This window comes from Fukomys damarensis, unplaced genomic scaffold (genome assembly GCF_012274545.1).
Source record: "Fukomys damarensis isolate Sample0158 unplaced genomic scaffold, DMR_v1.0_HiC HiC_scaffold_3, whole genome shotgun sequence".
In the NCBI taxonomy this organism is placed as follows: Eukaryota; Metazoa; Chordata; class Mammalia; order Rodentia; family Bathyergidae; genus Fukomys; species Fukomys damarensis.
The window spans coordinates 28,085,138-28,098,952 of record NW_022900915.1 but is presented as its reverse complement, the minus strand read 5'-3'; the positions used below and the strand labels follow the sequence as shown (position 1 = coordinate 28,098,952).

At 33.8% G+C, this 13,815-nt stretch overlaps 1 long non-coding RNA gene across 6 annotated transcripts in view; it reads right to left on the bottom strand.

Moving 5' to 3' along the window:
* LOC104851229 overlaps positions 1–13,815 on the bottom strand; it is a 40,829-nt gene that overhangs the window by 6,943 nt on the left and 20,071 nt on the right. For 5 of the 6 annotated variants that reach the window (XR_777161.1, XR_777163.1, XR_777159.1 and 2 more), the window contains exons 2-3: positions 3,694–3,736; positions 1,447–1,478 (exon numbers count right to left, since the gene is read on the bottom strand). This is a non-coding gene — a long non-coding RNA (uncharacterized LOC104851229). The remainder of the gene's footprint in view (positions 1–1,446; positions 1,479–3,693; positions 3,737–13,815) is intronic. The other variant, XR_777162.1, reaches the window with a different exon arrangement.

Here is a 13,815-nt window from a genome sequence, read left to right as displayed (position 1 = left end):
CTCCGATCCCTGCTTTTGGTGTCATTCAGGTTTCTTCTAGTGAGTCTCTGCTTACAAGTGGCCATTTTCTTAGAAAATTACCAGCCATAAGGGATATGTGGCCCATCCCATTTGGATGACAAAATTGCAACTTAACTAATTAAGTCTACAATGACCCTCTTTGCACATCAGGTCCCATTGTGAAGTGCTGACTAAAGGTTAGCATCTCAACATATCTTTTGGAAGGACACAAGCCCATAGCACCACATCTTTTATTCATTTTTAATAATTTAAGTATATGGTTTAAACTTTCAGAGCACAGAATAATGCTTCTGAGAAATAGCTCCTTCATTATATTATGTATTTATACCTCCATTACCAGCTCTAGAGTACAATTAATAAATGCTTTTAGAAATCATTAAAATTTTATGTGCAGTGACTACAAAAAGATACATTATCTCAAGTCCCAGTCACATTAAAAAAAAAAACAACTAGAAATAAACACCATAGAGATCCACTTAGAGTTTTAAAATTGAGAAAAAATATGTCAGTAGCATATGGAATAACAGAAATGTGCTCCTGGGAATTATAAGGGGTAAACTTTACTTTCTTCTTTTACTTCATTAGATAACTTTGTCTTCAGAAAAATCTATCCTCATATAATATATTGTTCTCTTAACTGCTGGCTTCTTTCTGATATAAAAAATGGCGAGAACATCAAAAAATAAAAATGTGAAAAAGAAGAATATTGAAGTAAAGGTAGGAAATAACTATAATAATATTTACTTCTCATATACTTAGTGAAGCATCAATGGAATGAAACTGAACACCATTATCTTAAAATCTAATTGAATAAAATTGATTCTAAATCCACTTAAGTCTTTCTCTAGTTATCTTAACCAATCACTCTGTAGTTTATGTATTCTAGTTTGGGATAATTTTTCAACAATGGTGTTTTGGGAACCTCTAGAAAAGGTATAAACAGATTTCAAGTAGTTCTTATTATCTAAAATGGGGCATCAGTTTGTCTCCTATAAGAAAACACCACAGACTGAGTAACTCATAATCACTGACAATGTATTTGACACCTTCTGGAGTCTGAAAGTCAAAGACCAAGAAGCCAGCAGGTTCCGTGTCTGTGAGGAATCACTTCTTGGTTCATAGACAGCTCGCTTTCTCTATCTCACAATAACATATCCTTTCTTATGTCTCCACTTACTAATCCTTATAATAGAGGAAATCTATCAACAATGTAGAGGTCACAAAGTCAGTGATTGATAAATTATGTGATGCCTAATTTTTTAAATAATATAGTTTCAGTGTGAGTGGTAATGTAGATACCTAATTACTGATATGAAAAGTATCCAACATATACCAGGTGATAAAAGATATTTCAAAACAATGATATTTCTATTGTAAACATATGCACAATTTATTTTAAACACTTGGAATATATTTAACACTTACTTGAGCATTACAAACTGTTCCATTTTTAGAGTCTGCATAAGAAAAACAGAAGAATCTCACATACACAACATTAACTAGGTTGCCTCCCATTCAGATGGCCTTAAAGTATGAGATAATCAAAGTTGGGTATTTTATATATTTTTTCACACAGAGTTGAATATTTTTGTCACCAAAGAAAGTTAAAACAGTATTTTTATATCTATGTAATTAAATGATAAAATCCTAAATCCTAGTGTTGTTATGACTGTTAAACAGAAAACTACTTACTAATGTGCTCTGGAAGCAAATGTTTGAACAGACATTTTTGTTGTTATCACTTTAAATGAGAAAGGAGTAGCACACTAAAACACTCCTCTTCCAAAATAAGAGGAGTCAGTATATTAATTAACCTTAATATCTAATCTCCTACCAAAATCAAGAAAAAGATCATACAAATGGACATAAGAATTAGCAGGAAGAAAAGAGAGTCTTGGTTTGGAGAAAATGAGATTTAATGTTGGACTATCTCTATCATTCCAACTCTGATTCTTTTACTTGATCTTAGCCAAAAGGCTAAGAAGCGATTATTATGATTCTTTCCCTATAACTCCTTTTCCTCTTTTTAGCTGGCAACATCTGAAATATTCTAAGGGAATCACAATAAAAATGTAAAGGCAAAAAAGTGGAAAGGGGAACAAAGAAGTTTGCAAGAATAGGTATACAATGCGCATTTATAAATTCCTATCTATAAGTGAATAGACTGGAGAAAAAGATGGAAAATGTGGGGGACCGTCCCATTGATTGTGCCTAAAGCAGGTGTAAGCAGTGCAGGCTGTAAAGAATTAACCTCACAATTGGCTCGTTTTGAGAAGCAAGTCCCGCTGAAGCCTATGTGCCTAGGTCACAGTGACTTTTACCCAAATTCCGTTCCCAGAGTTAAAACCTTATTTACTGAAAACACCAGGTTAACTATTAACCACAACCTCTATTTTATTTGTTCTGTTTCTAATTCAAGAATGTTTTGTCTCTTTCTTCACAAGCCTTGCTTGCATCATCAATGTATCCATAGCAACTCCATTTAGTCTTTCCACATAGCCCCTTTGCCTCAGTCTAACTCCCCAATAAATATGGACAGTTTGGGGTGTTCAGAATCTTTGCTTGTTCAGCCTTGCTTGCAGGAGCGTTCATCATCCTGGCTCCCGATATCTCTGTCTCTTTAGTTTTTCTGTCTTTGAGTTTTTCTTTTAACCATCATAGTACTGAGCAAGAGATCAGAACCCACTGCATGGATCTCTAATGGGAAAATAGACATAGAAACTAAGATGAGATTCTATTAGCTTGATTTGCTTTCCAGCCATGTGAAAAACTGTTTTTCATTCAAGCACTTTGGGATATGGAAGCAAGCGAATCACCAGTTCAAGCTTGGCCAGGGTAACTTAGCAAGTAGGTGAGAACCTGTTTCAAAATAAAACATACAGAAAAGGGGTGGTGATGTAACTCTGTGTGAAGATCCTGAGTTTATCCCCTGGTATGAGGACATTAATTTTCTTGCAAAGCTGACACAATCATTAGTGACATAGAGTGTCATCACTTCTGTGTAATCAATGCTGGCCCACATACATATGAGTAGAAATAAGAATACTTTAGGACCAGTCCTGTTGGATTTTAAGACTCTTTCAATGTAAAACTCAGTTTGAGTACTTCCCATCTGCTTGAGTGAAATCACCCCAGGCTGCATTTAACATTTCCTATCTGATCTATTTTTCTTTGCTTTCTTCATGGATACCAGATTTGTATCAACTCTGAAGTCTGCACACTGTTTCTTCCTCTTTTTCTTCCTTGGTATTTTCTGAAAGAAATGTCTTGCATATCTAACTCTGTTTTGGCATCTGTTTCTTAGAGTAATTAATATAACTGTTAGTATAATTTAATGTTTTGTAATGTAGAAAGAGCATAGTTTTTGTGTCTTTAGTACGTTTAATGCTTCTTCAATGCCAGAGGATATTATGACACTGAACAGCTCTCATTCACATAAAAAATTTTTCCATGCATTGCATATCAAGAAGCTTTTTTCTTCATAAGGTCCTGCATAGAGCAGCCTGAGTAGCACCATGTGATTGTTGCCTTTAACCATACGGAGGCCAGTTATTGTGCAATATTCATGGAGATCACACATCGAGATTTCTGTGTTTGGAGCAAGAGAAAATGTTGTGGAGGTGCAATGAATGTTGTATGTCCATTTGGTACCACATTTGTGCAGCTACTTACCAAGATTTTTCCTTGCCATTGACCAGATTCTCAAGAGATCTACCTAAAAATAGCAGAAATAAAACAGTAAATGTATTAAGCACTTATTTGACCCTCTGTTCTTAGTATATAACAAATAAATTCCCACTCTGAAGTCTAACGAAAAGGTATTCGAGGGTCTCATATTTTAATTGGAAGTCATCTATTGTGAATATTCTCCAGCCCCCAGCTTTTTACAGATGCTATGTCTCAAAATTTAATGGTGAAGATATCCAGGACAATAGTTTTATTCAAATAATAAATGCCAAAGAAAATAACATGTGTAGCCGTGATGTGCAGAAAATAGGAATATCATTTAGGTTAGAATAAAACATTTTAAATATCCCATAGTTAAGCAACAAATATTTTTTTAAAACTAAGAGATTTTTTTCCTACTTTAAATATTAGCTAGCTTAAAGAAGTTTTTGACAGTATTTTCTCATTCATATTATGAATAGAGCATAAATGCTGTCAGAACTGAAAACTTTTTGCTGCTGGTGGTGTTCTTGCTTTGAATGTTTGAACACTGAAATTTTGTAGAACGGGGTTGATAACTTTTATTATTTCATCAATTAATGTATTAATAAATGTCACTTACATAAACTCTTTAACTTTGCATGTCAGAGCAATAAGAAATGCAAGTTAAAATAATTATATTTGAATGACCTTAGAAGTTTGCTGACTTCTTTAATATGTCTTTTATAAATACCCCCTGATAGAGAATATATTTTATAATAAATATATTTATTGTAAGTTGCTTTGAAAGTAGAGATTGTGTCTTACTTGCTTCTTCAAATCCAGAAAAGTTTATTGTATCACCTTGGTTATTTTAGAAACACAAAATAACAGCTAACTTCTCAAAGCTCGATTGAATCAAAACTAAAATTAGTAGAGAAAGCAGAATGTCAGAGCCTCTAAAAAGGTGCAGACGACAATGAGTGTTTTCATAGTCACCTTTTGAACTCTAACATTCTTTTAGGGCGATGAATCTGACTGGAGGACCTGCTGTGACGTGGTCCCAGCGAGACAAGTACAAATCCATGAGACAATCATTGTTTCGATCCTTGCCATTTCTCCCTTTCTTCGGGAATATCTTAGTGCTGTGATATGTGTATTCTGTGTGGCTTATTATATCTACTGGTGTTGAGTACTCCATAGGCAAGATGGAAAACACCTCAGCTAAGGATTCTTATCCCTTTGACTTCCGGTTCTTCCTGGTCAATGTGTTCCATTATAAAGTCCAACAATTCAGCCTTTGTGGGTATTCTGTAGAGTCATTCTACACAAATTTCTTTAGAGAGCAGTTAATTTAAAATTAAATGGTCTTTATGAGTGAGGTCTTAACCCTTTTCTTGCCTAAGTGATCTTCTCAAAGACTCATTTACCTTTTGCTGAGGCACTATTTGCGTTATTTGAAGTGAGATACATGAAGACAGAATTGGCTTTAATTTTTTTTTGATGAGCGCATAAAAAAAAAGAGTAGTGACATTTTGGAAGTTTTCAAAAATTCCTCATTACTCCCTTTCTTACATGGACCCCAGGAAAAAGAAGCTAGGTAACCCCCAACAGTCACAGTCCAGTTTTCCCTTCCAGCGTGGATAGTGGTGTTCACAGCAGCAGGTATTGTCACCCAGCTCTGAAATGCTGACCTCTTTATGCATACTATGTTTTGCTTCCTGGGATGATGTTGGTCAGGAGTTATAGGAAGCCCTGTATTAATGAGCTTACTTTCTGGCTGTATTTCTTAAGGCTAAGTCTGCTACATAGATATAGACACATATAGATAACATTTAGATATAGATTGTATAGAAAAAGAAATAAGAGATTTTTTTTACCTAAATCTTCACTACGTATTGGCCTTTCCACAGTGCCTGGTTAAGGTGTTTTTGGATCAAAACTAAATAGGGACTTTTCTAGGAGCTGAACATTTCTCTGAGTAGGAAAAGTTTGGTCAGTTCCAGTAACGCTGTATCTTGTACTCTATATTCACATTCCTTTTAGGCCACGGTACTTTATGAAATTGAATATCATGGTGACTGTAGTCTTTTTAACATGGGGAACAATAGTTTGGTAGAGACAGAAGTTCTTAGCTACCTGCAGCAGGTCAGGGAGCCAAGGGATAATAGAATTTTCCTAAATTATTGTATGAGAAATGATTACTATAATTACAGTTTGTGCTCTCTCTCTCTCTCTCTTTCTCAGTGTAAGGATTAAGTCTACTTTCTGGGAAGCACAATTTAAGTTAGAAAGAAGTATCACTCCACCATTTAACCTTTCTTCTATCTTTTTCAACCTAGGATCTTCTATCTTGACACATATATCCAATTCCATTATCTCCCTTTTCTGATGGTTGTTTCCTTCATACTTTGGTTGTGTGTGAGGTTATGTCTTCTGTTGATATAGATCACCCATGACCTTCTCAAACTCCAGTTTCTCAGTGTGTTCAAGCTTTGCTGACAATTCAGTAGTGGGCATCTTTCCCAACATCTTCAGTTGCTTTTCACATCATATTAGTCATATTGCATTCTGGTTTAAGGAGAATGAATTTTCATTGACCTGAACAATAGCTGTTTGTAACAACAGTCACAAGATGAATAAATGATGCATTCCTATGCCATAACTCAGACTTCTTAGGATAATTTGAAAAGTATACTAGTTATACTTGCTTTCCAAATGCCATTCTTGGATATACATATTCATATCATAGAACCTTTAAAGTATATAACGAAAACTATGACCCTCTTCAATGAGAAATAGCCAGTGCTGTCTTCATCCTTTTCCCCCCTCACAGCACTTAGGGGAACTTCTTCAGAGGGGGAAATATTGCAGATAAATAAGTTAATTAGATATCTTGTAGGTAATTAGACAGGGCTGCCCTCAAGGAGCCAACACAGTAAGGAGCCAACATGGAGGACAATAAAAACACATTTACTGTGGCCAGAATTGTAAAAGGAGAGAAACTACTACACTCTTGTGCTTCCCCTAGAGATAAATAGCCACAGTTGATATTCTAAATTGGTTAATCACCTGGATTGGGGGCCAAGGTCTTAACCCAGCCTTTCCAGGAAATATCCCTGACCCCCACCCTTACTGAAAATCCTTGTGTGCTTGCTATGGGACTTGCTCCCCAATTTGACCCCATTTAGTCAATATTACCTGGGTGACTGTCCTTGTAATCTTATTGGTTGGTCATGGTTTTGCCCCACCTCATGCCCACGTTGTAATTTTCCACTGGGTCTTACAGTTTTGTCTCACTTTGTACCCACCTCACCACAGGACTTGGCTGTCTAAAACATCTTGGAGAAGTGGGGTGAGCAGGCAACCCACTTTCTGGTCCCCCTTCTGTCTCTCAATAAATTTCTCTTTCCCTCAATGAACTTTTCCTACTCTTAAAAAAAGCTATGTATTGAACCAAAAGATTTAATTACTCCAAAGGAAACTGTAGTAATTAATAACTGTGTGAAATTCAGTATGATAACTACAGCTTGATGTAAAATAGAATACAAATTATTGAAGTTATTTATGGGATGTGTATTCATATCACCTCTGTCATTTTTTCTTTTGTTTTTCCTTCTATGTAGCTGTGCAAGGGAAAGTAGAGAAATGTCTCTGGAGTCTATATAAGCTCTTCCAGCCTGTATGAACATAAGGAAGTCACAATAATCTTGTATATATTCTAATTATCCTATGCTCAGTCCTTAGTAAAGGCAACACAAAAAAATGAAATTAAAAGAGCAGGAAAGGCATTTTCTGCCTAGGGTGTCCTTTGCATGTTTTCCTGCCCTCGTTTTCCTATTGATGTTTGTGCTCTGTGCAGGGAGTCACTTCTACAAAAGCCACCCTGGGAGAAGCCAGCCAAGGCTCCCTGTGTAATTGCTGTGCAGGAAAAAAACAACTCTTTCCATTAGCTGAAAACATTTCTTTGATTTCCTCTCTTGTTCTGTGCAGTGATTGGACAAATTAATCTGTAAATCCCTTCAGGAAAAAACATGCTAATTTTCTTTTAAGAATTTCCATTGTTATATTAGAATATCTCATTAAGCTTTATTTCTCTTAGGAAACAAGAAGGTAGTAGATGATAATGAAATAAGAAAGAAAAATATTTTCAAGTTATGCTTTTACTAATGAAAATAAAAAGGTGTTAAACACACTCTAAATTAGGCATTTTCTTAAATTTAGGAGTTGAGCATCTGTTTGATTTCTTTCCCAGAGACCTTTTACAATTTCTCTGTGAAAAGAGACAAGCCAAAGACATTGACACTATTAAACCTGCTGCAGCCTCTTCCAAATTCAAAACTCATCTGGTAAACTGATTAAACAATAATTTCCTTTTTTATTAGAGTAAAATATATAGAAAATGTTCATCTCTTTGAGCTTTAATATCTTTAGTTTATCATTTTTATTCAAGACTCTAAAGTGGGGTGATTTTATAGCCTTCTGGCACAGATATCACATAGAAAGATGAATACTAAAATAAAATTCTTGTTATATATTAAAACCTTTTACTACTGAAAATGTTTCATAATCCCAAATGCCCCTGAACTAAACAGCATATAAAATATTACATTTCCATTCTTTCAAACTCTTTTTTTCCCCATTAAGTTTGTTGGTACATTTTAGGTATACAACACAGTTACTAGATTCATCATTGGGATCTTGTACCTTTACATGATATATCTTGGTTCCTATTTTTTTCCCCATTCCCCTGCCCTCCATTCACCCCCTTCAGAAAAAACATTCTTTCAAATTCTAATTAGTATTTTTCAAATGAAGCTATTTTAACATCTATATTTATATTTTCAATTTATATTTTATTAACATAATTGCATGTATTATTTTATGTTATATATGATCACATGTATAGTATTAAAATATATTTCCCTCATAGGAAGTTGGTACACATACATACTACATCATCATTCCTGTTTACATCTCCCTCCTCTCCCTTTTCTCCACCCCACATCTCTTCCATATTTAAACATGTTTTTCTCTGAGGCAGATTAATTAATGTTTCAATACTGTGGTAATAGTGAAAAAGTCTCAGGGTTTTGCAATTAGTAAATATTTGTGTAATATGTGTTGTTTTCTCTTCTCTGATTTTACTTGCCATAAAAATTTTATTGTGTAACTCCCAACACATCAGTTCAAAAGTGCTATAACTGTAGATAATAACATATGAAAAATATTTGCCCTTTGGAATGTCTTTTTACTTCATGAAGGATTAGGGTTGTAGGAGAATATGTATGCATTCATATCTATCTGTGTTAGTATTTTAATAGATATATCCTATCTATATATTTTAATGATATAAATATTTCTAAAGGACACATCAGTTTGTGTTTGGTGTGGTTTTCTTCATAATTGGAATCAGAACATGGAGATTTTTCTATGAATTATATTTTTTAAAAGTCTCATTGTTCTCTATAAAATTTTCTTCTTCCAACATGCAATCAAATGTTATCTAGCCATTTGAATCAGACTTTACTGACTCAATAAATATATATGAGGCTTACCTATGTTGTTTCATGTGTTGGTAGTATATTTCTTTATAATTCAGAGTAGTATTGCATTTTATAGATCCATAACAGTTTATCAGTCCTTTGTTGACAGGTGTGTGATTTCCAGCTTTGGGCAATTGTGATCAGACTGTCTATAAACATTACCATAGAGGTTTGATCAAATTATTTTATTTTCCTTCAGAAACCTAGTAGACAGGTCTATTTTTAATTACACAGAAACATTTTCTCTCAATAAATGATTATGCCTGATACGATTTTTAAAAATTAAACTCACTTTAACATATGCATACAAATATAATCAGTAAAGATTATTAAGGTACCATGTGATATTTTAATACACTGTACCTTGTAAAATGTTTACATCAGGTTAATCACATCTCTCAATAAAAACATTTTTCATTTTTCTAAGGTGAACGTTTTCCAAAGCCCTTCTTCTAGCGTTTTGAAATGCGCATTTTTCTATTGTGACCTTTAGTCACCCTACTGTGGAATAGTGGATCAGGATTTCTTGCTATTACATAATTGTAACACGACACTCATTGGTAAACCTTTGCACATCCTTCCATCCCCCCCAGTCTCCCCAACTTTTGGTAGTCACGATTCTACTCCCAATTCTTATGAGAGCAGTTTCTTTAGGCTCCACCTGAATAAGATCATTCAGGATTTGTCTTTCCCTTTCTGGCCTATTTCACTAAACATAATGTGATTCACATTTCTCTACATATGGTGGCAAAAGAGAGGATTTAATTTTTTTCAGCTTTAATTGAGTTTATTGGTACCTTTTAGGGATACAGTACAGTTACATTCATTGTTAATTTTTTAATGACCAGGCAGTGTTTAAATTTTTTTATGACTGGACAGTCTACATATTATTTATAGATGATATATAATATGTATTAATAATATTATGTATATAATTTTATCTATTCATTAGTGAACCCAGATTATTTCAATTCTTCTGCCACTTATAAGTCATGCTGTACAAGTCACTGAAGGGTAGATGTCGGGTAGATGAATCGATTTCATAGTCTTTGTATGTATTACTTTATTGTATGGGATTACTTTATTGTATGGAAGTTCTATTTTTAGTTGTTTTCTCTAATGGCTGAATAAGTTTACATTCACACCAACAGTTTGCCGGGGGCTTCCTTTTCTCCTCCTCTGTACCAGCACTGTTATCTTTAATTTTTTTGATAATATCCATTCTTAATGAACAAAGGTTAAATCTCCTTTGGTTCTGATTTTCATTTTCCTGATGATGATTGATATTGAGTATTTTCTCATTTATGTGTTGAATAGCTATATGTCTTTTTTTGAAATATTTCATTTAGCTATATAGTCCCTTTTACTCGGGTTATCTATTAGTTGCTCTTGAATTTTGGAATTGCTTATGTACTTTGGATATAAAACTTTGTTTTATAGATAAATTGATCAATCAGTTAATCATTTCCTTTGTTGTGTAGAAGGCTTTCAATTTTACATTATCCCATTTGTATATTTTTGCTTTATTTTTCTTTTCATGTGATTTTGGTCCCTATCAAAGAAATCCTTGCCCATTATGCCATCATGAAGAATTTCTCTTTTGATTTCTTCTGCTAACTTCATGGTTTTATGCCATATATTTAAGCACTTAATCCATTTGGAGTTGATTTTCGTTACTATGAGAGCTAAAATCTACCTTCATTCTTCTCCATGTGGATACCCGGTTTTTCCTAACATCATTTGTTGAAAAGATCCTTAACAACTTCAGTATATGCTTTTTTCCTTCCCTTAGTAAGTAGTAAACTTTTATTTTTTCACATAACAGAAGCACTTTAAGACTCTTTGACATATGCTCTTTGCCAGCAGGATTACACTTGTGCTTTGGTGTCAATATTAAATAAAATGAAGGTTTCTTAAGCCTAAGCAGTGCGATACTGTGACAGTTGACCTGATAACTCCTATACCTAGTAAGTGACTGGTAGGCAGGTGGCAGGGATACACTGAGCAGAAGATTGATGGAGATCTTAGGTGAGACAGAAAAGGACGTGAGGAGATGTTGTGACACTAGTAACAACCTGTGATTTCTTCATTTCTGGAATTTTTTCTATTTAACATTTTTGGACTGCCACTGGCTCCAAGTAAAGAAAATTGCTGAAAGCAAGGCTGTCATGCAATGATAGGAAAATTGTAAAGTTAATTTTTGTATTTGGTGTGAGGTAAGGATTAAGCTGTTTAAAAATAGAATATAACAGAACATGCAGCTATGCAGTTGTTCCAGCATCATTTATTAAAAAAAAAGAGATTTTCCTTTCTCTGGTGTGTGGCAACTTTGTCAAAGAAGGAGAAGGAGCAGCAGGAGGAGGTTACTCACAGTAACAAAAGAAAGATGCCTGTGAGAATTTCTTGGGGTATTCCTACTCCAGTAGAGTTGGGGTCTTGATTGTAATGGTGGCCAAGTTCATCTGTGACAAAGTTGCATAGAGCTAAATACACACGTACCTCATTCCCCACACCAGTGCACTTAAAACTGATGAAATCTGAATATGGTAAATGGATAATGTCATTGCTCATATTCTACTTGTTCATATTTTTGTTCATATTTATAATTATGTTGCCATCATGTGGTAAGGGGCAGGAAAACAGCATATTAGATCTTTCTGTATTATTTCTTATAACTACATATAAATCCACAATTGTTACAAAAATACAAAGTACAATATTACAAAAATATATGGAAGTTACAATTTGGCATGCAAACAACTGAAAAGCTTTTAATACTTGGAAGGAGTGACATGAACAAACTATGATAAGAGTGATAGTTGAGTGACACCATTTTTTCAAGTCAAGAGCAGTTAAACAAATAGGCAACTATTAGAGAATAAATTGTCACTGATATACTCATTGATTTCACCTGCTAAAGTAAGCTATTTCACCTGAATAGAATGACTCAAAAGAACATGACAGGGTGAAAAGGTTAGTAGGAATTAGTTAAGACTTTCATAAAGCAAGCTAATGAGCAGTTAAATTCTATAAGATGACATATTTACTCCAACTATCCATGCAGCATTGGTTTGATTATTCGGCTCTCCAGTCAATTAGTTCAAACAACCTATTCAGTAAAAGCTATTAAAGCAGTTAGGCATATAAATGAAATGAATAGAAAACCAGTGGGAACTGAAAAGTAATTAAGTGATTAGTTAGGTTTCTGTCTCCCTCAAAGTGATTAGGACTTACAATCATTTTGAGCCAAATCATCAAGAATTTTATAAAGTATATAGCAAAAATAAAACAATGAAGTTTCACAAGAATTTTTAAAAATCCATATATCACCACATTGATATAGTTGCTACAGCAAGACAGATACTAATTCAAGACAAAATAAATGTTCCACTATTGGGACATGTTTGAAGATAAAATTTCTCTTTTGAAGGTAGTAGCTTCTCTTTTTCTGAAAATGTTCAGTCAAATCAATAGGACAATTTTTGCATGGCAGATTTACAAAGCTGTGGCCTTGCACATAAGTATCCTTTCTAATTGACATATTTTTAAAATACAGAACTTTTAACTATGAATGAATAAGTACTTATCCAACAATTCTTGCCCAAATTGCTTTGAAAAAAACTGAGGAAAAAGAAGCCTGCCAGCTGTTCTTGGTGCATCTCAGAACTGAGGTCATGTGTTGTGAAGTCATCCATAAAGATGGGTAATTTACCTTTTCTTCTTGAATTTGAGCCAGTGTTAAGTCTCCACTTCACAAAAGACCAAAAAACTAAGAAATCTTAAGTGTAATAAGTGATCGTTAACATTTTTCAAATTTCCTTCTTTCTCTTTTGATTTTTTTGTTTCACTATTAATTGCCTCACCTGTCACACCCTCTATTTGAAATATTATACATAACATGGGATGTCATCTTCACAAAAACCCTCTGAGGTATGTATTAGTTCTTACTAACAAGCATAAGGAAGTTTTCCAACATGGCATAGTATGTGAAAAGAAAAAGCAGAGTTACAAAGCAACTTTGTTTCATAGTTGTTTATAGATTGAAGAGTCATGCACCATGTGAGACAGAATTTGACATTTAAATATGTATTCTACATACACTTTTGCACACAGGACACGTAAACGATCTTTATAGGGTAATTGAAATAAAAAATAAAATGTTCCTTTAATAAATATCTTCTCTCCTCCCTTCCCCACCGCTCTTTCTCCATTTTGTGCTCATCAACCTTCTCCTGTCCGCAGTCTAGGAGAAACTTGTGTTTCCTTTTCTCAAATTACACAAAGTTTTTTAAGACAATGATAAATTTTAATGAAAAGAAATATCAAGGCTAATAATAATACAATCTGTGGCAACATTAATGAAAAGATCTTGAATTCTAAATATAAAAATGTGGAGATGCGAGGGATCAATTTAAGCATGGTAAAAATTATAAATATAGGTAGAAACCTTCAAAATAAAACACCATTTAAGAAGATGTACTAAAAATCAAATGATGCAATTAAACTATAAAGAGATAGGCAACTGGCAAATCAATGTAAGATGAGAAGATTGTTTAATAGGCCATAAGTCATTCAGTTCACTTTCCTACCTCAGTAACTTCAA